Consider the following 27453-nt stretch of genomic DNA (forward strand, 5'->3'; position numbering starts at 1 on the left):
AAAGACAGTTTGTGTAAAATTTGAAAAGATTTAGTAAGTGTGTTGCGGGCTGGCAGAGGAGTACCTGCTCGCTGGACCAGGGCTTCTCAGCAGATGCTGAGCAGTGACACTGCTCCAGAGTGCTGGCTGCGTGCTGCGCCAGGGACAGTGACAAGGATGGTGCTGAGTTCTTATATCATCACAGCCAGTGGTTCTCAGAGTGCGGATCTTGGGTACCTGTTTACAAATGCAGAATATGGACCCCACCCGGTCCTCTTGAATTGGAAATTCCATGGTGGAGACTAGCAAGCTGTCTTTCAAACCCTCTAGGTGACTGGGAGGGAGCTCAGTTTTGACAGCCACTGGCTTTAGCTGTCCTGGTGTCTCATTTGTTGATTTTCTACACCACCCGAATACTAGTTTGGTGAGGTTGAGTCTAGTCTTATTTTTTTATATAAAATGATAGGCCTACATTAAGCTTGAGAAGCAGAGGATCCTGAGAATGTGTGGCCCAGGCCAAGAGTTGTCCAGTGAAAACCTTTGTGCTTAAGCAGTTTTGTAGTGTGTGTGTGTGTATATATATATATATATATATATATATATATATATATGTGTGTGTGTGTGTGTGTGTGTGTGTATCTTTTTGATGGTATGAAGAATTTATCTAGGCTTGACTGTTTTAAGACACCATAATGAATGTATAATTAATTTATGTCAAAGTATTAATATGTTGTTACAACAGGAAAGTAATTTTAGGATTGGTTGCCTCTTATCCCATCTGCTCCAGCTTTCTGTTATATTAGTTCTTACCTCTGCATTAGTTTGGAGTGTTTATATTCAATTCTCACAATAAATTGGCCAGATGGTTTTCAAAGAATAATTCTTTCTGCCCTGGCACTCTTCAATTCCAAAAATCTGTGAGATTCTAATGGGTAGTATTTACTAAGTGTTTAATTTATATATGACCTGAAACAAGCATTTTATACACAGTATCTTAATTGAATTTTAGAAAAACTTTACAAGATGGGGACTATTCTCTGGTATAGGTTAAGGAACTGAGGCTCTGAGGTTTAGATAGTTTCCCTAAGGTCATTGAACCAGCAAGTGTAGCTCAAGGATTCACACTCCATCAGATGACTCCAAAGCCTCTATACTCACCAGAACTCAAAAAGAAAAACTAGCCTGCAGAAATAGCATGGCCTGAAACAGTCTAAAAGGACCTGGGCTTCACACTGGGGTCTTCTCCACTCTGTACAATAGCTCTCTGCTTTCCCCTCTTATCCTTTTTTTCCTCTCCTCTCCTTTAATCTCCTTTCCTCTTCTCTCCTCCGCCTTTCTTTTCTTCCTTTTCTCCTCTTTCTCCTACCCACCTCTCTAGCTCTCTAGAAACATATAGCAGGAAAAACAACCATTGACTGTTGCTGAGTTTCACAGCCTGTACAGTAGGAATCCAGACAGAAAATTCCTAGGGCCTTTCCCTAGAGGCAGATGCCTATCTGTGGACAATTCCATTATAGCTCCATGTGTGGGAACAGGATAGAGATGTAATACAACTGTTTCTGCTGCAGCTGGATGACAATCCTCAGAGAAGAGAGATGGAGAGGCACAGCTAACTAGGAAAAAGGATGGTAGAAGGTAGGTCCACTTCAAAGAAAGTTGATCCTGACTACATTTAGAACAGAAGGCCTTTATTTTTATTTCTCATTAAATTCCAATAGTGGGTGCCTGCTTTGGTTATTTTATGTAAATATATAAAAATACAGAAGTCCAAAATGTGGTTTTATCTAGGGGTTTTTACACAACTGCTTGTATATCCATAAGCAAATTATTTCTCTCCCAGTTTGGATATTTTTGTTTGTTTATTTGGGTTTGTTATTTTTATTTTTGTGAAAGGATAATCTCTATAGAGTTCTTGATCATTAGCATTTTTCTAAGTTGGCAGATCTGTACAGAAAATTTTCAAATACCAAATACAAATTCAAGCACTGGGAAATCAAAACAGGAATTCTAATAACATGAATAAATTTCACATATCACTTCCTTAAGGTTTAAATTTTACCCTCTCTGATATGTAGAATAGCATTCCAGTTGTCTTTATGTCATTACCCTTCTGTGCAAGTAGGAAGCACAATGAGGAGGTTGGCTTGTTCATAATTACACAAGTGACACAATGGGGACTTGATCTCAGGTATCTTGACTTAGAGTCAATACACACTGGTCATTTGGAATAGTTTCCCCTATCCACGAGAAAGTCTCAGCTCTAGCTACTGTCATTTCTGTTATTGTTCCTTGTTTCCACCTACATGAACGTGTAATTGGTGCTGTGGAGGTTGGATGGCCACCTTCTGTAAAGCAATGCACCCAGTTTCTCCAGGTGGCACGATCACTGGTATCACGTACAGAAATGCAGCCTACCTTGTGCTGGAGCATCAATCTACAGCTACAGAATTTCTAGGTCTGATCTGAGTACTGTGTGATAGTCTGTAAAGGGGAAACACAAATACCTAAACCTATGGAGCTCTTTGTGTTTTATAGCTGGGTGTGTGGTAGGTACGACTTCTTTGCAATTTTCTGGTTTTTCTCCTTTGTTTACCACTTTGAATCTGGATGAACTATGTATCTCCTTCTTAAGAAGTCTACTTAATCTGCATAGCCAGTTAGATCATGCTTTGTATAACAAATTGTCTTCTGAAAATTTTGCTAATAATGCTGTCTTTGCAGTTTTGAGAGAAGAAAAATTAACCTTACTCAGAAAAGGCATATATATCATTTCAATGTCAATAATCACATATGGGCACAGATCAGTTTGGGATCAGAATTTAGATTGGGATACTAAGAAAGAATATCAGGACAATTAAATAATAGAAGAAATACAACAATAAAATAATAACCTACATAGCTATAGCCCTTTTGCTTTCCCCTTCTTAACTCTTTGAAATTAGCTTTTGTTCCTACCAGCAAATATTAAAATAACATTTATTAAAAAGACTATTGCCCTCCTACTCATTAAAACCAATGGCCCTGTATCCAGTTCCTGTAGTTCTTAAAGACTACAGCACAGACTCTAGTAAACACTCGCTCCTTAGAATGCTTTTTCCTTGACTTGGAGATGTAAAGCTATTGCAGTTCCTGTCAGCTTTCTGAATCTCTAAGTATTTTCTTCACTCACTTCTAACATGAATTTTATCGTCCTTTTTCTTTATGCACCAACCAGCTCAGATATCAAATCCAGTGCACAGCTTCAACTATCATCTTTGGGAAAGAATTTTAAATGCAAATGGTTATAAATTTCTTAGTAGAAAGGAATGGAACAAGGGGCAGAAGAAGCCCAGGTATTAACTAATCCATTCACTGATCTTTACTCACTGAAACGAGAATCTGTATGTTTACTGGGATTTTTAATTTATGAAGTTTAAATGTTTATTCTTGTTTATAAAATTAAGGGAGATGCCCTTATGTTGTTGGATTTGGGGGAAGTTTCTTTAATTCTCTTGAAATAAAATTTGCTTTTTTACTTAAGCCTTTCTAAAAATCTAGGAACCACAATTATCTGGATTTGATATCAATCTTTAATAATATAAAATTATTGAATTTTGAATACTGATTCTTTTTTTATGTCATGTCATGTAGAAGTAGGCTGTGCACAAAGCAAAATCTAAGCAAGAAAAACTTATAAGAACTAAGTAAGAGCTTATGTGAGAAACAGTAAAGTGAAACTATTTGTTAGTTTTATGGTTATTTTCTTCAAAATCTGTGAAATTTTATTGCCATTAATATTCTTCTTTTGATATAAATTTAACTTCCATTGCTACTTTGAGTGACAGATTACTGAGTCAGTTCTTAGATTCCCAGTGAAGCTCTACAACTTACCAGGTCAACTTCAATTTCTTTATTGGTAAAACACAATTGTTATATATACCTGTTAGGGTTCTTGGGAGAATTAAGGGTAATGATGTAAAATGCCTAGAAACAGTATATTTTTAGTAAGTAATAATAGTCCCTCCAAATGGAATGAAGGAAATCAGTTTGTGACTTTACCAAAATCAACCAGCATAGTTAAAAAAGATAAATCAAGATACTCTGCATCCTACATTTATTCAGAAATATAATAATGAGTATAATGACAACTATTAATTAAAATTTCTCATTTGTATGATAAGATAAATAGCTAGGCAATATAGCAAAATCCAGAGGATTATTGAAAATCGTTGAATATGAGAATAAGAATCATAAGGGCTGCTTGAACACTTAGTTGCTCTATGCAAGAATGTCAAATAAATGTTTGTTTGCTTGATTACTTTTATTAACTTGGATTAGTCTACTTTAGCCTTACACAATTTATTAGTCTATGTAATGTGGGAAAAGAATGTGAAGGCTGGATATAAAAAGCACATATTCAAGAGCACCTGATCAATGAGCGTTGTCAGAACTAGATGCAGGAAGGTAGGGGTTGGGTGCCCTGACCTACCATCCCTGAGAGTCTATGGGTATAGGACTTCAGTTGCATAGTTGCCTAGATAGGGTTTTTTAATTCCCCAATGCTTTCTGAAATAAGCTGAGATAAATGCTTTGTTCCCACTATTTCCCCACACAAGCTTTGAGAGACTCAGATCTTCAAACAGTGAAAGGATGCTTCCTCTGCAGCAAGGGGAACTTGGACCACTTCCTGTTAATGCCAAGATACAGACAAGAGAAAACACCTCACAGTACAGGGATGGTCCACATAACCCTGACTGGTCAACACACCTGACTTCTGTCTGAGTAGTTACAGGAAAATGCTGTGTACTTCCCTGAGACAGTTGAGTCATGGTACTCCCTGTAGCATGGAAAAATACCAACTGCAGGTAGGAAAACAAAAAGAACTGAAAAGAATGTGTGATCTACTAATGGCTTCATCTTAATCATATATTCATCAGCATCTGAAAGAGCAGACCTATAACAAAGCAACTCTCTTGTTTTAGAGTATTCCCAGAAACTGTCAGGCCCAGCTCCTAGAAAAATAGCAAAGAAACCAAACTGTTTAATCAACGTGTAACAATGCAGGGACTGATGATTCCATCTGTAGAATTTCATATCATGCCTCTTTTTGCCTCTGCTCTTTCTGCCTGTATTTCTTTTAGCCATGACAGTGTTCACAAACACTTTCATAAAAGAATGGAAATTGAGAGATCTATAAAAGTAAGGTGATAGAGTCTTTTGTTTAAACAAGGCTTAAGTGTTGTCTATAGATCTGAATATGTCATGTTATCCCTGAAATCATAATGTGATATCCTGCCAGCTCAGGGCTTGTGTCATCAGACTCCATGGATACTGGTGGAAAGAAGGTATAATACAGTGGTAAAGAGCCCAGATTGTGGGGTTGGGTTGCCTATATTCACATCTTACCTCTAAACTTCAAGTTGGTTGACATGCTAAAAATCTCTTTACCATAATTGTCTTTATGTGAAAAGAGCACTATAATATATTGCATTGTAATTAAAACATGTGCTAAGTGGAGAAAAGTCTGGAGAGAAGATTGGACCATGGGTGAGTGACTAACTGAATTTCTGCCATTTTCATAGAACATGAGATGTGAATGTTTTCTATGAAGAAAACATACACAGCTCTGAAACGGAAAGGCCCCAGGATACTCCTCTTAAGTGCCCTTTCACTTGTGTGACTAGTTCAGCCTGAATAAGGTGAGTCCATATTAGATGTTGGTTGTCAGAAGTTGGTCTTTTCTGACAACCAGTAAGTTGATTGTCAAAAAAGAATAATCTCTACCTCTTTAAAATAGAGACTGGTACCATTCAACAATAAGAAATATTTCCCAGAATTTTGCCAAGGTATCCAGTTGTGACACAAAAGGGATTCAACTTTCTTTCTAACATTCTCAGGTTGGTAAATATCTAAAGTATGGAATAGGAAATGTATGATAAAGCTAAATTATTCAACTTATATTTTTAATGAAATCTCTGAATAACTCCATGGGAAAAAATTAGTGGACATAACAATGAAACCAAACTATTGTTTGGGGTTGAATGGGATCAAACTTACATAAATCTGTTTTATTCAAATAAAACAGAAAAGATGAGGAAGTAGGAAATTTATGAAAGAAGAATATTTCAAAATGAGAAAACCAATGTGTCATGATATAATGATATAACTAGATTAAGAAGATTGAATCCAGACTTTTTTTATTAGGCAGAAAAATGTTTTGCAGTGGAGAAAATTAAAGGAAATATAGACTTTATAAAGAAATAGATAAAAGATGAGAAAAGGTTATAGACTAAGATGAATCGAAATAGCAGCAGAATTAAGGAAAAAATTAAAAAAAGAACTTCTGTCAAAACACACAGAAATTATTTCTCCAAAATCACTAGAACAGCAAAACAATGTAAAATTGAGAAAACCTATGCCTAATGATACTAGGAAATGACTATAACCCAAACAATAAGTGTTTAACAAAATTTAAAATAAAGCACAGGGTACCAGTGCATCATCATATCAGTAACATAAACCAGAAAGGGGAAAACAGAAAAATATAGCCAACCACACTGCTGCTAAGCAAAATCAGCTGACTGAGTAAACCAACAGAAAATGTCAAAGGAAAGATCTGAATGTACAGGGATTCATGCTGAGCCACTTCTATCTCCTATTCAGCAGGGGTGTGCTTCCTATAGGGAGGCTCTGGATTTTAGACTCACTCAAATCAAAATTTGTAGAAACAGAGCCTAGAAACCTGCTTTAACGGTATCATAGGGTCTCAGATAAAGGGAATTCAAGGATTATTCCAAGAAACATAACACTACAAATTGCTAATACAGGTTTTCATCTATTTTATAGCAATGTACAATACACCCACATGACATCATATATTCTGCATATTTCTATCAAATATTTACTATAAAGTTCTTGGATATCATTTATAACAATTCACTATATATTATTTCTCAAGTAAAGACCTAATAGGTACCAAAAAGTACAAATAATTCGAATCCATTTCTTCATCTAGAATTCAATAAACTAGCAAATAATCCATTAATATAGTTGAAATGGAAAAATAAACAGCCCAATCTCTTAAAAGTGTAAAAGCTCACAAAATTTATTATACAAAGAATAAACCAATATTAACAGGACAATTAGAAAATAATAATGAAAACACATAATTTTTAGAATAGACATATGGTCAAAGCTGTACATAGTAGAAATTTTATTGCCTTACACACTTATGGCACTAAACAGTAATGTATTAAATAAGACATTCAGTTTAAGAATTAGAGAAATAAGAAAATCTCTAAGAAATGCAAAATGAAGGAATGAATAATGATGAAACAATAAACTAATGAATTCGAAAACAGAAATGAGAACTGATAAATAGATACATAAATAAATTGTATGTGGGTGGAATAGTAATTTTAAAAGAAGAACCATTAGCTAATCATCAAGAGAAGAAAGAAAAGAATACAAATATACTCAAAGATATAAAAGAGAACATATGAATTTTTGGAGGACCAATCAACCGTACTCATCCCATGTGGAGAGGAAGCTGCTGGTTCCTACTGACAGTGCACTGTACACACCACTTGCCCATCCTGCATCCTGGGACTAAGCCAGTGTGGTCAGAGAGCAAAGCTTGCTGGGTCTGGTAAGTCCAGCACCAACTCCACCCCAAGACTACTGCCATCCAGTCTAATTTGTAGGACCCTGGGTGACGAACACAGGACAGTAAAAGGGAAGTAAGTTTTCCCTCCCCAACAATCATCTCAGACTCACATTATCTGTCCTCTTATCAATGTGAAAAGAAAGCTGCTCTCTATATATATTAAGTGGAAGAGTCAGATTTAAAAAGGGTAAGATGCTGGGAGACATGGACACCATGGTTACGTGAACTTTGTGAATTTTTGGACTTAGCAAGTATTGCTTTTTAAAAAGCTAAAAAAAATGTAACTGTTCATGTTTAATAAATACTATATACATATGAAATTAAATAAATATAAAAAACAAATACAGAAGGATATTTTATATAATCTGAAAACAAATTTGAAACCATGAATTAAAGGGATTGTTTTCTAGGAAAATATAAATTGTCAAAATAAACTTCAGGAATACAGGAAACATAAATGAAACAAAATCAACAAATGAAATAGTTTATATCTATGTTATGGCAATATACAACATGCATACACAACATTATACAATTTACACATTGCCACAAAAGTGAAGAATTCACCCTAAAGTACATAGGGAATCTTGACAAATCTTTAAAAATATCTTATGTGATTTACACATTTCCAGATCATAAAGAAAAAGATAAAATCTTCCTGCTGTTTCTTTCAAAGCCAAAATAAAAATCATCATTAGCTGACAAAGAGAACATGAAAATGCACATGTAAACTAAAGGCCACTTTTACGAATCGTCATTTGCTTGAATGAAAATCAAGTTATATTTCTGCCAACTATACAACATAAAAATTCCAAATGAATTAAAGACAACACAGTTATGAACTGTGAAAATGACGTTTCAGTCAATGCTGAACTGCAAATACAAGGGTAGAACACCAGATTACAATGGTGCAGAAAATTTCCCATTGCTGTGTCACATTGCCCTGGCAAACACACAAGACCCACTTGTTTATGGTGATGCTGGTGGGAACAAACCTATGTTGCTCGGTTGTATAAAAGTATGGCACGTGTAATTATATACAGTGCATAATACTAATGATTACAGATAACTGCTTATTTACTTATTAGCCAAACTTTTATTGTTAAGAGGGTACTCATATTTATAAAAAGATAAAGAAAACACTGTAAAGCATGCTGTGTTGCTGTGTTACCCTGTGTCTCTTGATTGGCTGCATCAAGAGACCAGAAGGAGAGATTGACCTACACCTGGGTTTGTGTAAAAATGCTCTACAATGTGCTCACAAGGACAAAATTGCCCAACGGCACATTTCTCAGAACATATTCTGATCATTAAGCAATACATGACTGAATTTTTAAAAACATAGAATAAGGAAAGAAAATATGGAAAAATAGTGATATAGTGTTAAGAAAGGGATTTATATGCACTAATAAATCTTAGAAACATAAAAAATTGAAAACTTTTTCTGAGCAAAATTGAACTTCATGGGAAAAATATATTAACAAAGAAAAAGACAAACTAGGAGAACATATACAATGTATAAAGCACCAAAAAATCAGTAATTATAGAGAGAATAAATACAAAATAGTGATAAAACAAACAGGAAAAATGGATAAAAGCTATAAAGAGAAAATTCATAAAAGAAATATAAATATCAAATGTGTGGAAATGGGCAATTTTACTAAATATCAAAGAATAATCAATTATACAAATAATAATTTTTCTAATACAATGGTAAAATCTTTAAAGTGTCAAAATCCAATATTGAATTAGTTTGGGAGGAAATAAGTATTCTCATAAGCTGTTGATAGGAGGGTAAATTTTACCAGTATTTTGGGCAGAATTAACTTGCCATATGTCTAAAATTGTGAAATGAATATGTTCAACTTCCAAAATTTCTCTTGTAGGAGTACCACATCCTATGGAGACATCATAAGAAGTGTGCAAAGATATTTTTAAGGATGATCATTAAAGCATTCTTTGTAATAGTGAAAATCTGTGAACTACTTAATTATCTTGAAGAGTAGATTGGTTAAATAAGTGTTAGTAGAGCCAAATTTTAGAAGTTGTTTTTAAAATAAGTTAGATTTATATGTACTAATAAAAAATATATCAATATATTGTGGATTGAAAAAAAATATTTGGCTATATTTAATAGAAACCTATGTTAGTAGATGAATCCTGTAGGGTCTTTTAGTATCATACAGTAGACTCATTCTATAACCACTCAAAAGGCCCACAAAGTATGTCTGGGATGCAGGGTCTAACCCCATAATAATTAACAAAGAGATAGGCCTTTGTTTTATATTTGTCACCTCAAAGGCACAAGAGGGTAGCCACACCACCAGGCCTCATATCTGTTCTTCAGGCAGAAAAAAATATTTCTATTAGCCTGGGAAGGGATGCTCTGTCCATGGACTTTTACCTATATTTATCTGATAAATCACCTTTTATAGACCAGTTTTTCATATCTCCTATATTCATGCTTTTTGATTATGACTACAAGTTTGGCATGTGCCTTAATTTGACAAACAGGACAGCAACACATTTGATACATTAGAAATTAGAAAATGAAATTGCATATTTCTGTCTTCTCTCTTGGATTACTGGCACTGCCACAAACACATGCCCTAGCTCATTTCTGGTTGTAGGCATATGGAAGACACAAGGAGAAGAGCTAAGTATTCCTGAGGCCTCCCAAGCCAGCCTGCTCACCAGCCCTTAGCTGACTACTGATACACACAGGCCCAGCTGTGATCTGCTGAGACTGGCCAAGACTAGCAGAACTGTCCAGGAAGTTTAAACAGTGGTCATTTAAGACACTACATTTATTTGTTCTGTAGAAATCAATAACTGATGAAGCCCCATTGTTCAGAATTACATCCAAATATTGCATTTTACTGAAGAACATATAGAAAATTAAGGTGTGTTGTTGTTGGTGGTGGTTATCTTTTTCTTTTTCTTTCTTTTTAACCTAAGCATATTGATTGACACAAATAGTCAAGGGGGAAAATTGGCATTATGGAAACCACTTATAATATTTATCCCAGGTATAAGGATGTTAATTAATTTTTACATCAAAGATAAACAGATTGAACTGGAAAGAAGGTCCAAAATGTTACTGGTTTTCTCTAAGTCAGGAAATAGCACTTTTCTGGTAAAGGACTTACTGCAGGTCAAAGCTACTCAACTCTGTCTCAGCTACAGGCAGTATGCAAACAAAGGTGTAGGGCTATGTACCAAGAAACATTTTACAAAGGTCATACACAGTAATGCAGATTTGGCCTATTGTTACTTTTAGATTCTTGTCCTATGCTACTACTACGGTAATACTTTCTTGTTCATGCTTTTATGTACTGAATAAATTTTATCATCAAAAAATACAAAAAGTGATTTTAAATTTCAAGAGCTTTTAATACATATAAAATTTGTATTCTGATACATTCAAAAATTTGTGGTTTTAATATTTTAACATATTTTAAAACAAAATAAATAAATATTACAACTAAAGTAGAATATATAACAAATCAGCATGATAAAATTAATAAAATAACAAAAATAGTAAATTAAATAATAGAAAAACCATAGACTTAAGAAGTAAGCATAAAAACTAATTATGTGGGAATAAATTTTATAACAAAATATCATGAGCTTCTCTTGAAAAGATATGAAAGTATTATTCTCCCTCCTCAAATCTCCAAGTTTTTCTTTTTTTTTTTTGCATTTTCACAAAATATCAATTTTTGCTTTTCAATAACACAATCAGGCTCCTCGGATATATTCTTATTCCTAAAATGAATAAAGCTTCATCTCTTACAATTCAGCTCAGACAAATTGATGCCGACAGACACACACTAGATGAGAGGGGCTACCATTTAAACAGGAGACAATCTCTGCTCTCCTACCTCAGCTGAATGGGGGAGGGTAACGTGAACAGGGATAAATGTACTTTTAATGTAAAAACTATGCACCAATGGAGTCAAGGGGAAAATAATTATCCACTGCTTTGATACCTGTTGAGGCTTCCTGCTCAAGACCATTTATTATACAGCATGCTGTAGTAGGGAAAAACAGAATTGGAAGTGAGAGGAGTTACAGTTGTGTATTAATATTACAGAGCCTTAGACAAATCACTTAATCTCCTGGGGCCTTAGTTTTCTCATTTTTGAAACTAGGGTAGTGATTATATCTGCAGTACTGAGCTCACAGGGGTGTGAGGCTCAAATGAGATAATGGTCCTGAAAATCCTTTTAAATGTGCCACAATGTAAAAGGTACTTTCATTAACACCATTAGCATCAAAGTGTAAATGATTATGAATTTCACAAGTATATGTGCATTTCACACCTCTTCCATTTGCTCTAGAGAAAACCATCTTGGTCACCACTTTTTAAAGTCAATACTATCTTACCTGAATAGTGTGCGAAGAATCTTGAATGACAAATACAGGTTATTCTTCTCTCTCTTGAAGTCATAGTCACATCCTAAAAGAATAAAGAGCAGTATGAGGTTCAGAGTGACAAGTTCTTTGTAGCCTAAACATTGGAGTCTTTTCAGGATATGCTTACTCTTTCAGGTTGTCTTCTTTATCTTGATATTATTTGCTAATTATATAAGTATAATTTCAAAACAATGCAAATTCTCCCATCTGTACTTTTGTTAGCAGACTTGACTTTACTGCTAGCTCCCTTCTGAAAGATGATTTACAATGAACAAAACCTCTGGGACTTGAAGGTTGACATTCTGTTCCTACCATTGAATTATATGCTAAGGGCTGATCAAGTTTGTTCCCAATCTACTTATGATGATTATACTGGTAACTATAATTATGAAATTTAATTTAATAAACTATTAATAAACTAATTAGTTTATTAAATAATTAAACTATTAAATAAACTAAATTTAAGTGGGAATAAAAGAATTGTATTCATCAATCGGAAGTTGAATAGTTTGGAAAAACTCAATAACTTAAAAATTCACTGTCAAACTGTTGTGGACAGGATACAAGATTAAGAGGAAAGAAAATAAAAATATCTAAAAGGGTTATTTTATTGTGTCAGAAGTACTTTACATTTCTTACTCTGCTTTCAAGAATATGGGTATTTAGTTTCATATCTTACGCTTCTATTTAATGTAATAAAATAAATGAGAACTTTCATCATTAGATACATAGATAAAGAATATGTTTGGACCCTATCTTTGAAAACTGATGAATGAAAGCATACTACACATTTCAAGTTAAAATTAAAAAATTTAAGGTATGTAAGTACCATTTTATGATTTTATACTTTGAACTTTTGGGATAAACCAACTATGCATTATTAACTAGAATTAGTCTGTTAACTAGAATTATTTCAAAATGAGAGTATATATAAGTCCACATGATTATTTAAAATTTCCATTACATCAGTACATAATAGATCAATTTCTAATTCTATTGGTATAATAATAAACACTGTAGAGAATAGAACAATGAATAAAACATAGTTCCTACTTTTAAGGCCTTAAAACCTCACCAATTTCTTATATATGAAAAAGTTCTCAGGATTTCCATATAGAGCTGATCAGGCATGCCCTAAGGTTGTACAGAATGAAATTTGCACAACTGTATATAGAGTGGACCTAAAATTATAATGTTGTTAAAATAAATGCATCCTTGATTTTGACAAACAAAAATCAGATCCAGGCACTATAAATATTAGTTACATATCAACTAAATTACTCATGTTTATTATTGTCAATACATTTCTACAATTGTGCAAGAAAGAGGTAGTTCAGTTAAAAGAAAAAAAGAAAACTCAGGCTAAATTTCTGGAAATATTTTTATACCCTGTGTGTAGTTATTCATTATTCATTCATTCCTTTCATTTTTTTCTGCATATGTTGATTTCCTAAAAGGTGCCAAATCCATAAGAGGTTGGGCAGGGCAGGTAGAAAATATGATTAATAAGATCTCTGAATTATTTTCAAAGTGCAACAGAAGTCCCTTGAAGATTTTTAAGATTAATGACATGATTTAATTAATATTTTAAATTTTCCCAGGATATGGGAAAGGGGGAAAAAAAGGTTGGGAAAGATAAAGGGGGAAAACAGAATCTAACAAACCTGAAACAATGCTCACACACTCTATCCTCTCTGTTTCTGGTGTCCTTACATCATCTTTGCGGTAGGTGAACATGTCACGATTCCCTTCCTGAATGCTAAGCTCCTTGCTATCAGTAAACATCTATCTCATAGCTGGTTATCATGTCCCAAGTTTTCTAGAATTATCCTGTTTTAAAACTTTGACCTGAGATAACTATGTCCCACAAAGAACATTCCAGAAATTCTAGTAAATTAGTCTCCAAACAGCATTGCACCTCCTCTTACACCCAGAAGCAACATAAAATCCTTCTTCATTTTGATACCCAAAACATGGCCACTGCACTCAAAAGTACCTAACTCAGTATTGAACACATATAGTTTCAATGACTACATTTAAAAAAAGAAATCTACTTTCAGGTAACTTTTGAAAATGTGAGAAAACTAAAAATTGACATCAATTCCTTTGTCATTTTGTGGTACTTTTCTAGAACTATGTGCATTTGCTTTTATTTTGAATTCATCAGCCAATTTTCAAGGCAATTTGAGTTCACTTTTTGTGAAAGAATCTTCAAGAAAATATCCTGTCAAGGGCTGTGGACACCAAGATAAATGACACCCCCTACATTTCTCCCATACTAAACACCACTTTATGAATTCCATTCAAAAGAATGCATTCCTTGGTACGAGGCTGCTCTTTAACAAACCCCTGAGCCTACTGCTTTCCTTTGTCTCTTTGCTCTGCGGGTTATCACTTCACCCTCTGTCTTTCTCTGTCACACTGACTCTGCTCCTGAGACTCCATTCTCTAAGCAGTTCTGCTCAGGATTTTGGATACTGGATATTCCAGTTATAATTTAGATCATATATGTGTGTATATATATATATATATATATATATATATACGCATATATATATACATATATATAGAAAACATTATAGATTAGATCACATATATAATTTAGATTTTATATACATGTGTATATATATGTACATATATAAAGTTTTGGCAAATTTGAATCTTTCCTTTGAATTATTCTAGTTTGTATCAGTGTTCTCCAAAAACTCACCCTTAATAAAGTGAAAAGAAAAACCTGACAGCAACCATTCTTTGGTAAACTATCAAAGAATGTTTCTGTTTTAAATTTCTTTGAACTAACCTGAAGTGACCTGGATGAAATCATAAATAAGATTAAAATTTTATTAACTCAATGTCAGTGGTGTGGTGGAAGCGATACCAAAATAGCAATCAGAAGCTTTGATTTTCCACAAACTTTTTATATTGTCTAGAACCCAAAATAATGAGGGACTTGTTGTAAAAATATATATGCAAAAAGAATAAAAGACATCTGTGCTAACCCAGTTACAGGTATAGTCTGGATGTCACAGAAGAGAAATAATTTGGGAATTGGAATATGATTTAGGATTTATGTTATTTTACTTCCAATGTTAACTTGTCATTTCAGTTATCCAATCTCTTGTCAATATGATGACTCAGCCTTTTATCTGTACTCCTGTATATCTTTTAATTTCTGCCTCATTGGACATCAGCACTTGGAACTTAAATGTACTCACAGACTCTATGTATGCATTGACTCTCAGGACAACTGCCATTTCATAGGCTCTCTTACTTAACCTTCTATATCTTTTTCAGTATCTGCATGTATTAACAACTGGAAAACACTCTTTGTAGTTTGCACTTAAATACTCCATAGAGGAGAATCTGAAGTGTTACTTACTTACTATCATTTTGTTTTGACAAAACTCTTATACAACCATCTCTGTGCACTGCTAGCCAGTAGATAGATATTGTCCTTGAGTCAATTTCCAAAATTAAATAGGCCTAGTCAGCAGCAGCTGCTGAGATGAAATAACCTCACAATTTTCTGTGACGTGTTATGTTCAATAAGCCATTTATCACCACCAGAGCTCTGTATGGGAATCTAGATTTCCTCTTCAGTGAATTGGGCTTCTTCATGCCCCCGTTTACTCATTTGTATGAGTAAACATCTGATTGTATGTTCCTTATCTCTCTTTCAGACTTTAAGATATGAGTCTGTCTAGCTCTCAGTGACCAAGAGTTCTTGGGCTTATTCTGTTTTTTTGTTGTAGTTTCTATCGTGTAAGGTCTTGTTCCAGATATTGAGGGAACAAAGCAAATGAGACAGAACCAATGTGTAACAACATTCTGGAAGGAAACAAAATTTGCCCCAAATATTATGAAAGTAAGTTATTTTAATGCAACAGCTACTTATATATGTTGGAAAATGTTTTGGAAAATTAGAAGGATTCAGTCACTCCAACTCCAGCAACAATGAGAAGCTACTACTACACCTAATATTGAAGAAACAAAGAGTACACATAATGTTACTCAAAACATGAGACCTGGAGCTGCCTGGAAGAAGTTGTGAGGGACAAAGGGTCTAACGATGGAAAATTGAGGGAGGAGATGTTTCAATTTCTCTGACTTTCCACACTGCCATCGCCTACCAGGGCTTCCCACCGGCTTAACCATGATGGAAGTAAGAGAGAATAAGGAAGCCAAGGATATGGAGTCTCCAGCCTCTAGGATCATAGTGCTCAGCCAAGAAGTACAGAAAATGAGTAGAGATAAATGGGAAATAATGGTCATGTGGATTTTATCATGAAGTGGAATGAACAGTTAAAAAAATAAACTAAAATAATACACTGTAATTTGAATGGAAATAATGATAATAAGGAGAAAAGGAGTGGGAGTAAAAAGTATGAAAAGTGATTTTAAAATTACTTTATAATATTTAGAAAAAATAGCATATGATGATAAATTTGTGTCAGCTTAATAAAGAAAAATGGATACTTGACTTGGATTTTTTTATTTTATAATATGTGATATGCAAAAGGAATGCATATGATGTATGCAAGTCATGAACACACAAAGTAAACAACCTTGAAACAACATCAAGGAAAAAAACAAATGTTATCAATATGATTTATCATCCTTTCCTTCTCCTTCACTCTGCACCAGTGGTACCCACTATCCTGAGTTTTCATTTGTAATTACAGTCTTTCTTTTCTTTTTAACATAATTTAAATTTTGCTGATTGTTGAGACTTATAAAACTGATATTTTATACTCATCCTTTTGTGTCTTCTTGTTTCATTCAACACCAAACTCCTTTCTTATACCATTTTTCGCCTGAGTTACTCAAAGATATACTTTAAATTTTCTAAATGTGTAGGATTTTTAAAATGTCATTCTTTATTGATATCTTGATCAATTGCATTGTCATCTAAAACTGGTTTGGAAACACTGAGCCATCAAGGTTTATTGAAACTTACTTGGTCTACAACCAACAAATTTCATCTCTAGGCCACAGTTCCCTGATTTTTACTGAGGCTTGGTATATGGTCTTAAAGGAGATTGATTTCCAAAAAGAAATTCTTCATGGTCTTGAAAAGCCATTTCTATTCTCCAGTGGAAAAAAAATTATGACTACTAGATTATTCTTAATTGTTTCATTCAAATTGTCCATGTACTTGCTAATTGAATTATCAATACCTGAAAGAGTAGTGTTAAAATCTGTCATTAAAATGTTGGATATTTCTGATTTTCCCCAGAATTTTGTCACCATTTTTTCTCATGCTTTTAATCTCTGCCATTATGTTCTCAAAAGGTATATTCTCCCAGTGGATTTAATTTGATAATACATAATGATTTGAGATAAAATGTTTTCTGCCTTAAGTCTACATTGTCTGATTCTATTTTATTAGCTAAAACTATATGAAATTCACAGTTTTGTAAGTCGAAAATTGTCAAGTTAATGTAGTCAAATCTAATAGATTGTCAGTTTTTTTTTTCCTTTGTCCTCTCTGTGCTTTTGAAATACATATGTCTTTTGGAAGGAATACATAGTTTGGTCTCTTCAAAGCATTTAATCAGACAATCTATGTCAGTTTACAGTGTTTAGGGATATATTTGGATATATTTCAAGACTGTATTTTGTACTTTGTCACTGGTCCCAAATTTTGTGATTTTCTCTTCTTTCCTTATGTTATAAAATTTCAGGAAAAATAAATTTAATAGGGTTTACTTGAGCAAAAACAATTCATGAATTAGCACTCAGAGCCAGGAGAGGTTCGGAGAGCCTCCCTGCAGCAGCATGACTTTGTAGGCAAAGACATAAAGACAAGGAAGAAATAATTTAGTGCTTAGAGTAAGAAATCTCCAGTTAGAGGTTTGGTGGCAGTTTCTGACTAGTAAAGTCTTTAATTTTGCTTTAATGTTTACATGGGGGCTTCAGTTTGCTTGTGTAGAAATGTAAAATTCCAGGGCTATTTCAATTCATCAAATGGCCTCCTAATTTAGAATTTTCAACAATTGCTTTCTTTTAGATTTTAGATTGACTGAATTTTTTCTTCTTTCTGTTTTTTCACTTTTTATAACTTTAGAAAAATATAAACATTCAAATTTTCTTTTTAGTGATTATTCTTAAATTTGTTATATGGATTCTTAGCAAAGTCTGATAGTAATCAATTTATTTACCCCAAGTCCAACAATAAAGAGACCTTTGAATGTAATTCTAGTCACTTCCAGTTAGTATGCAATAATTGTTGCCCAAACATTTACCTCTTTATTGCTTTATTGTACTCCACATATTGGATATTATTATCATCATCCTTGTTATTATTATTGATTTATACTCATTAATTGTGCTAGTTAATTCTACAATTTCTAGAAGCAAGTTCTTTATTCATCACATTGTTTAAAAGGCTTGGAGCCCAAAAGTTTGATTTTTTTTCTTCCAGTTTACTCTTGATTTTACTCAATTTTTTTACTCTGACCCAAAACATAATAGACAAAACACTTACTACTTCTATTAATTTACCCACCAAAAGACTGGAATATGGTCTGAGAAAGGGTTCATATCCATTTAATTAAAAGCAACGTTGAATTATAATTCTAGATAATATCAACATGATAAGAAAAGGGGAGGAACACTTGGCCCAACAGCTACTAAAAATAACTACAAGGTCATTGTATTTAAAAACAATATATAAATGCAATAGAAGACAAACTGGCCTCCATTCCAGGATTTCTGTGAGACAGACTCATATCTCAGAATTTAAATAATAATAAAGATGACACCACAAATCAGATTGCTCGGTAAATGGTGACAGGAGGACTGCTCATTATAGAGAAAAATCTACAGCTCTTATAATACACAAACGCAAAATCCAAATATATTAGAAAAATAAATCAAGGAAAACCATGAATACAGAAGATGATGTACCGCAAGGCTGGGGAAGGACTTTTTAAACAAAACTCCAAAAACATAAATTAATGGATTCAATCCCATCAAAATTAGGAAATAAAGTCACAGAAAGATGTCACAAAGAGATATTTTTCATTTCTAAAACCACAAGGAAATCATTATCCAGAATATATAGAGAAGTCCTTCATGTAAAAAAAAAAAAAAAAAAAGCCAAGGAATCCCAAATTTTAAATATGGGAAGAAAGACATTTGGGTAAATTTGTAGCTAAAGAAAATCATAAGTTTAATAAAATATAAGAACAGATGCTCAAAGTCATTAGTAACCAAAGGAATTAAAAACAGAAAAAGAGATTTCACATCCAACGTATTAGATCCTAAAAGGAATGTTGAGTGAAAAAACTAAAAAAAATAAAGTTGTGTAGGCAAATTAAAACTACTTGAAATAATGCAGGTTTGCACTAATGCTTGAAAATAGAAGTATATGCTAAATACAGGTTGGGGAAATGGGAATTAAAAGCAAACAGGGCCTCTGCAAAGACCAATGGCTGCTAATTGACCAAAATTACAGCAGATGGCTAAGAAACCCTTGTCTCATTAACACAAAGCAAACCATAACACACAGATGAAATGAACTACATCATCCTAGACACCCACTTCTCTCCTGTTCTACCCACAGGACACCCAGTTGGGGAGTCCACCACCACTCGGGCTCTTTGCTTCCCTGTGGCTAAGTTCCCCTATAATCCTAATCATTCTTCTGTAGAATGAGAATAAGATAACCTGCTTTTGTATCTAATTTTCCAAATATTTCTATTCCTGCATAAATGTAAACCCAGAATAAGTGATGATATTTTTAATAAATTTGATTTCATTTTTTTCTCATTTTCTTTTATGCTTTTTTTGATCCATTCAGCCAGTGGAATTCATTGCCTCAAGGAAAGGGTAACATACAAAAAAGTAGATAAAATCTTTTATGAAATATATAACTTTTAGATCATAAAACATTGTATTTGGAAAAGGCCTCCTTGTCTTCCGCTTACCTACAGATGGTTGTAAGCAGGAAACAAGGACAGTCACAGCAGAAGCAAAGCTCAAGTAATGGCAGGCTCTTGGGTGCAATGTCCTGTATGGAGGTCTCCCTAGAGGACATTGAGACACCTGAGATCAGATAGGACCGTGCTCCTGCCCAGGGGACAGTCCATGGCCAGCAAGATCCTAGTGTTCCTGTCCTTCAGCCTGGCTCTCTAAAACAGTGCTGCAGACAGCCTGAGGCCTCCTCACAGAGCATCTTACAGCCCACAGTAGCAAGAAGCAAGAGACTGACCTGTGTCTAAGAGCAGAGCAGGGACTTCTGTTGAGTGTCCTTGCTAGATGACTGGCTTAAAGTTACAGTGGGAAAGGGGACTCCTCCGATGAATCTGTGCAGATACGGGAGGATTTCAAAAACAGGTCTACTCTTTGGGGCCGTTAGTCCTTTCTATAAACTTGTCCCATTCCTCAAAAAGTGAACAGAACACCAAAAACACTTTGTGGTTCTCAACAAAGCTTTGTTATCCCCATCCCTATCCTGTCCCCTAGCAGACATATGGCAATGGCAATATCTGGAGTCATATTTGGTTATTATGACTTGGAGGCATTATTGGTACCTGGTGGGCACAAATTAGGGGTACTAATAAAATGTTCTATTAATGCCCAGAACTATTCCCCAAAACAAAGAATTATCAGCCCCAAATGTCAACAGTGTCAAGTTTGGGAAACCCTTTCCTAAACTAAGATAGTTTTTGATTGATTAAAAAAAAAACAGATTTATAACAGAAATTATGATCATTTGTTAAAAAATCATACTTCATGGATTCAAATGTGCAACCACTTTTTTATACAAAGGAATACAGAAGGTCCTTGACTTACTGTGGGGCACAGCACAATTAACACATCATTAACACATAATTAAGTAAAAAAAATGATTTTAGTATACCTAACCAACCAAATATCACAATTTAGGAACACAGCAAACTTTAGAGTATTAGTTGCTCACCCTTGTGATGTGTGGCTGCCTGGGAGCTGCAGTTCACTGCCTCTGCCCTGCATCACAAGAGAATATCACACCACGTATTTTAAGTCTAGGAAAAGATCAAAATTCAAAGTAGCACTTCTAGTGAGTGCACTTCACTGTTGTGCTATCAATAAGTTGAGACATCCTAAGTAGGAGAGTCTGTACATTATTTCTCTAATATAAAATAAACAACACTCCTGCATTTAATGGAAATATTTCTAAGGGGAAGAAACGTGTAAGAGGCTTTCAAGTAAGACAAAGTACCCCACAGCCAAGGAGAAAAGAGAAATGGATGCATTAAGACACTTAAAACAATACTTTAAACACAAGAGAAGTGGGGGAGAGAGAATGCTGTGTGCCCCCCAAGTTACATAAGGGAAAAGTTGTCCCTAACCAAGAACTAGGAGGACTGTGTGCATTTTTCATAGAGATGAGATTGTGTCTGTTTGAGACTATACACTTAAAAGTTACTAAAATAGCATGAAAACCCAAATCCCCAACCCACAAGGAAGAATATCAACAAGGAGACAAATGGAAAGTGTTTCCAAAAATAGCAGTTTAATGAAAGCGAAAGTTGAAAACAATGAAGAGAAGAAGGGGAAAGGAAAGGAAGGACAAAAGAGAGAGAAGAGATAAAAGGAGAAAAAGACCTGAAGACAATTGCAATGGATAATAAATCAATTAGTATTATGTTAACGACACACCAAAGTGTTCCATTTTTATGTGAAAGCAAATAACTATGAAGAATCATCCACATAAACACTGATTAAAAGAGATTAAATGTCAGGAGATGAAATGTCATAACATTACACAGTGTCAGTTTGCAGTTTTCTCAAATGTTAATGACCTCTAGCTTCAGCTGCTTCCCTTACAGGAGATCTCAAGGGAAAGAAACTGAAACTGCAGGGCTTCTGGGAGGAGCCTAGAGAATTGTTCCATCTCCTCGCTGCTAACAGATAAGGTTTCACTAAAAATCAGTTGGTGACATTTGCCTGTAATTCAGAAGGGACCATATTTAAAAAAAAAAAAAAATTCTTTTACCAGAGAGTAGTTGAGTTTTTCTTACCATTTCAATAATGTTCCAGACCTGATTCAGTCAGTCTGCAATACTCTTGAAAATAATATTCTTCTGTTCTTTAACAGTGACATTTCCCCAGCAACAGTAGCATCTTCAGAAAATTTAAGTGAGAGTTCATCGTTTTACCAACTAATTCTGGAAAAAAGCATGGGTCAGGATGAACTTACAATTCCTGCACTAGGACGGATCCCAGAATTCTTCCAGAAGTGATAGAGTATGTTCTGAGTGGCCAGGCACCCTCATTTACTTTAAAATACCATTAGTTCTTCTATATCCAAACTTATTCTTGCCTCCAAGCCAAATAAAATGAGTTAACACCCTGTGGTCATTTCACAAATTTTCATCCTCTCCTACCTATTCTATTGACCCAGTTTTTCTCACACAGCCAGGAAATGTGCCTTCCTGTCTAGTTGGCAACACTTGAACGCATAAACTTACATGTTATGTACCTGTTGTCTCATAATTGTGTGCCTATGTGCTTCGTCAATGCATAAGTGGGAACATTTAATGTGTTGGGCAATTTTGTGTTTTTTCCACAAATGCTTATTGAGGTTATGTAAAGTCAAGCCCTTCGGTCAGTTCCTTCTTTCAAGAGATTTCTAATACCTAGGGGGTGGGAGGCAAGGGTGACAGAAAAGAGAATATGGAGCAGTGGAGTGAGTGCCACATCCATTGGACAATTAGAAATTAACAAGAGGAGTGTTAAGCTGACGACTCGGGGGAATTATCAGGATGGGGGTTACAAAACACGGATATTGAAAATTTTGAGAGAATGCTGATAGAGATGCACTACATAAAGAAGTCTATCTTCCCTTTAAGGAGTGGCCACATATGGCTTTTGAATTTAAACTTTACTGAAATAAAATAAAAAATTCAGTCACACTAGCCAATTTCAAGTGCTCAATAGCCAAAAACAATATGGACCTTAAGGGCTACCATATTGAACTTCATTGAAGATTCTCTCCATCATCGCAGAATTTTCTGTTGCACAACTTTTTTCTAAATTGAAGAAATGGGATGATCATCCATGGGAAACTACAGGTGTTTACAGATGCTTGGAGACCAGTAAACATCCCATATGTGCTGGAACATAGAGAATGACTGAAAAAGAAGTAGAAGATAAGACTAGAGAAGGAAGGTGAAATCAAATTTCAATGAGTCTTGAACACATTCTCTTGTAATCACAGATCTTTTTCAGAACAGATAACTGAGATTATAAGTACTGATCTTTTGTGATGTGTAAAAACCCTGGAAAAGCAACTAGATAAGAGGTGCTCAGTCATGGCTGTACTTTAGAATCACCTGCAGGATTTTTTTTTTTAAACTCAACATTTGTACTACACTCTACATGAAACAATCAGAATTATTGGGAATGAGACTCAGACATCAGTATTTTGTAAATCTCTCCAGGAGATAACTATGTGCAAGGGTATTTAGAGACATCTGCTACTTTATGTGCACAGCATCACTTCTCACTTTTGTTAACATAACCTCTGTCTTCTGATGAGTTCCCCTCTTTTCTAATCCTGGTGAGGTTGTCAATAATAAGAAGCCAATTCTCTGTTCACTAAAGGTAGCCTTGGCACATCACGATACCCGAGTCATACTTGGTGTAGTTTAGACCATATACCAGATCTAGCCTATTACCCAAGCCAGGGAAATTAGAGCCTGTTATGCAATTTAACATACATATACCTAGTTAAAAAGCTATTTTACTTCATAGAGGAGGTCATAAAACTGAGATGGTGTCAGCCTAACATCTCTGTGAATATGTTCCTCTCTAGGTCCCAGGATCACCATCATGATGGCATGATAAAAAGTCATTCACATAATAAAATTTAAATGTTTGTAGATATAAGCACAGCTAAAAGATTTGGGGTTGAAAGTGTTAGTGAAGAGAGAGAAAGAAGTTCTCATGATGTGGATGGGTTATTGGTAGAGTCCCTGAGATTACCTCCTTCTCTGGATTTCCCAGGCACGTGACTCTAAAAATTACCCACTAGTCTTTTTTTTTCTCTTCTCCTACTTAAATGTTTTCTTAAATATGGATTCTCAGAACATGAAATAGTAAAATAATATATAGATACAAAATAAGTCTTTGCCAAACATGTTTGACCATAAAAAAATCTCTCTTTTAGATTGCTTATTACCAACTTATAGACCCTTAATCTCTTTTCAAATGTTATATAAAATGTTATTGAAATATGAAGGGTCCTCTCTGAGTAGAATACCTTGGTAAAACTCACTTATGAACCTAGAGAAAAAGAAAACAAACTTACTGGAGCTAATGAACCAAAGGGCCAGATGTTGTCCATGAGAGAACACTGAGATATTTGAAAGGTGGGTGGGAAAGAGAAATGAACCTGAAGTAGCACAAGGATGTCTACTATTACCTCTGTATTACCTTAACACCTTGTGTGGAATGCAGACTTAATCTATTTTGGCTGCATGGTTCAACCTCTAGGCATACTCAAGTTATCCTCAGTCCTGTGCTGTCCAGAAGGAGATCTGTCTTGGGTCAAGAGGAAGAGTCACTTAGACCACAATCCTGAAAAGCAGACTTTGAAAGAACAACACACTTAAAAACTCACATATCTATGCTTTTCATTCTTTACTTTTGTTTTAAATATCTATTCCATTTTGGATTGCTTCTTTCTTTATAATTTCATGCTAGATATTTATTAAGATGGACCCAGGGCCACCTCTAATTTAAAGGTGCTATCTCTCCATATGACAGGCCTTCCACAGCCTTGGTTAGGGTATTTTGGCCTGCTGACCTGATCAAAGTGTGTATCTAAGAGTAAAGGGCCCTGAATAGAACTAAAAGACTCAACAAAACAGATAAAAATTGTTTTTAACAGGACATGGACATTACAGTCCAGTTCACTGTTCTTTTCACATAATTCCCTTTGGAGTTTGTTTGAAGGGTTAATCATATCAGTTGGGGATCATATCAGTTCCAGATCTCTTCCTACCTTGAAAGCACAACCAAGGACCTACTTCTATCTATTATCCAGCCATCACAGATATGAGTTAATGGGGCTTATTGTATTTTGTGTTAATGATCTATGACTAAAGGCCAGTAAAGCAGAAAAAATATCAGAAGTAGTAAACATGTTTAGTTGGATGAGAAAAGTAGAGGATGATTAGATCTATTCACAGGAGGGGAAAATAAGGCTTTTGATAAAGAAAGAAAATATCTGGTTGCATTAGCATTTTCCCATCTAGCAATTCTTCCACTGCAGATATATCCTGTCACTTTTACTTGAGGACCCAACTTTCATTCTAAGGCATTTTATGTAACTAAATTAGGCAATTTTCAGATGCCTGTCTCTATAGGATGTGTTCTGTATTTTAAATATATTTTACAATGTAGTTCCCTTTATACATATTTTTAAATATAGGATTTGATTACATGTGATAAGAAGTCTCTTCCCTGATAGAAAGTTGCTCAAGATGGCCTTTGTAGGGCTTCTAGCAGTTTCAATAGTGAATGACAGTATTTAAATGTTCAAAGATTTGCATATTGCATGAATGCAGAAAAGAAAATTTTTAAAAATAGCAAAGATCAAAAGTCAAGGATGGAGAGAATGTAGGGCATTCTGTTTCATTGTTTTATAATCAATGATTTTTATGTAAATCTCCTTCAGATGTGTTGCATGAACATATTTGCAGATAGGAAATTCAAGAGACCTCTGACACTTGAGGAATTGCTGTCTCCACAGTTGCTGTGTCAATCTCACAATGATATTTGGTTTTTATAATGAGTCTTATGTTGTTCGGACCATCTGAAAAAGATGATGTTATGTGCCTTGAACAATACTTGATCATGAGACTCCTATATGTTATCCCAAGTCAGGTAGTTTAATCAAAACCACAGAGATTCATATATCCTACTAGAGAAAAACATATTTTCAACCACCACTCCCCCCACCAAAAAAAGAAAAAAAACAAAAAACAGGGTTTAGAAAATATTCTTCACTAAACCTATAAAGTTCAAACATGGTTTTTAAAGTAAACAATATCCAATACGGAATTGGATCAAAGAGCTTACATGTGGTAGGGAAAATGGGTCCTTTGATTTCTGTCTTTATCCCCTACATACTCCCAAAGATTCTAGTGAGCGAAGTATGGAAATTACTGTACCAAATTTCCTTTATTGTATGCCAAGTATGACATCTCATAGTAGTCCTGCCTAGGATGGCCTAAGAATGTAATTAATTTTTTAGAACTAAGAGTTTTTGTATCTGGAAGAGTCTCCTATAAAAATGAATATGTTCCTAGAAGGGAAAAGCATCTTAAGCAATTATGGGGGATTATTTTGTCAATTCAATTTGTAGCTCAGAAGTTTAATTGACCAGAAAGCCTGATAGGATGGGGCATAGATATGGAGATTAAAGGAACTAAAGTAGATTATAAACACAGAAAATCTATATTACTTCCTATACATGACCCATCTAACAGGTTATCAATAGTTTTTAAAATACTGGTAATTATAAAATGGCTAATATTTGATTGTATTCTGAGTGCCAGAAATTCTTCCAAGTCTCAATTTATGTGCTAATTTATGTTATATATTCCATCATTCTTCTGCATATTAGCTCATTCATGTATAACTTGTAACAACTACACAATGAAAGTAGTATTTTATACCTATATGATAGATGAGGAAACCAAGGAATAGAGGAGTTCAATCACACAGCTATAAAGAGAGAGAGCCAATATTCAAATCCAATATTCTAGATTCAAGACCTGTGATAACATTATACAATATTTCACCTTTAAAGAAATAGACAATTATTTCAGTTCCCCACCAACCCTTCCAGAGAGTAGGTCTTTTCTGAAGTCTAATTGCTGTGATCCTCTTGAGTGTAATGATTATTCCAAAGCAAAGAAGAAAGATGCCTGGGCTGGGGTTGTGGCTCAGTGGTAGAGCGCTTGCCTAGCATGCACGGGGCCCTGGGTTCGACCCTCAGCACCACATAAAAATAAATGAGTGGAATAAAGGTATTGTGTCCAACTACAACTAAAAAAAAGAAATATTAAAAAAAAGAAGAAAGATGCCAGTCCTAATATTGTTGCTGGCCCCCAAAGCTCATGTCAATCTCACAGTAAAAATATATTTAGTCCATTTCCAAGAGTTTTCATAGTTTTAACAGTTCCATCCTTTATCAAAAATCAAGATCCAAAGTCTCCTCTGAGACTCAAGGCAAACTCTTAGCTGCAAAAGCTCCTGTAAAGATCAAAACCAAGTTACATACATATTCCCATTATACAATGGCAAAGAGTAAGCATTCACATTCCAAAAAGAGAAAAAGCATAGAAAGAAGAGTTGGGACCAAAACAAGACAATAGTATTATAGTTTGGATAAGTGTATCCAAAAGCCC

General features: G+C 34.4%; 1 long non-coding RNA gene across 2 annotated transcripts in view; it reads right to left on the minus strand.

The window, feature by feature from the left end:
* The window catches only part of LOC131423528 (uncharacterized), a 234993-nt gene that overhangs the window by 83305 nt on the left and 124235 nt on the right, over positions 1-27453 (minus strand). The window contains exons 3-4 of one of the 2 annotated variants that reach the window (XR_009225223.1): positions 22054-22156; positions 12014-12086 (exon numbers count right to left, since the gene is read on the minus strand). This is a non-coding gene — a long non-coding RNA (uncharacterized LOC131423528). The remainder of the gene's footprint in view (positions 1-12013; positions 12087-22053; positions 22157-27453) is intronic. The other variant, XR_009225224.1, reaches the window with a different exon arrangement.

The sequence above is a fragment of the Marmota monax genome, unplaced genomic scaffold, assembly GCF_021218885.2.
Source record: "Marmota monax isolate L192 unplaced genomic scaffold, Marmota_monax_Labrador192_F-V1.1 WCK01_AAM20220418_F8-fsc00114, whole genome shotgun sequence".
Classification (NCBI taxonomy): Eukaryota; Metazoa; Chordata; class Mammalia; order Rodentia; family Sciuridae; genus Marmota; species Marmota monax.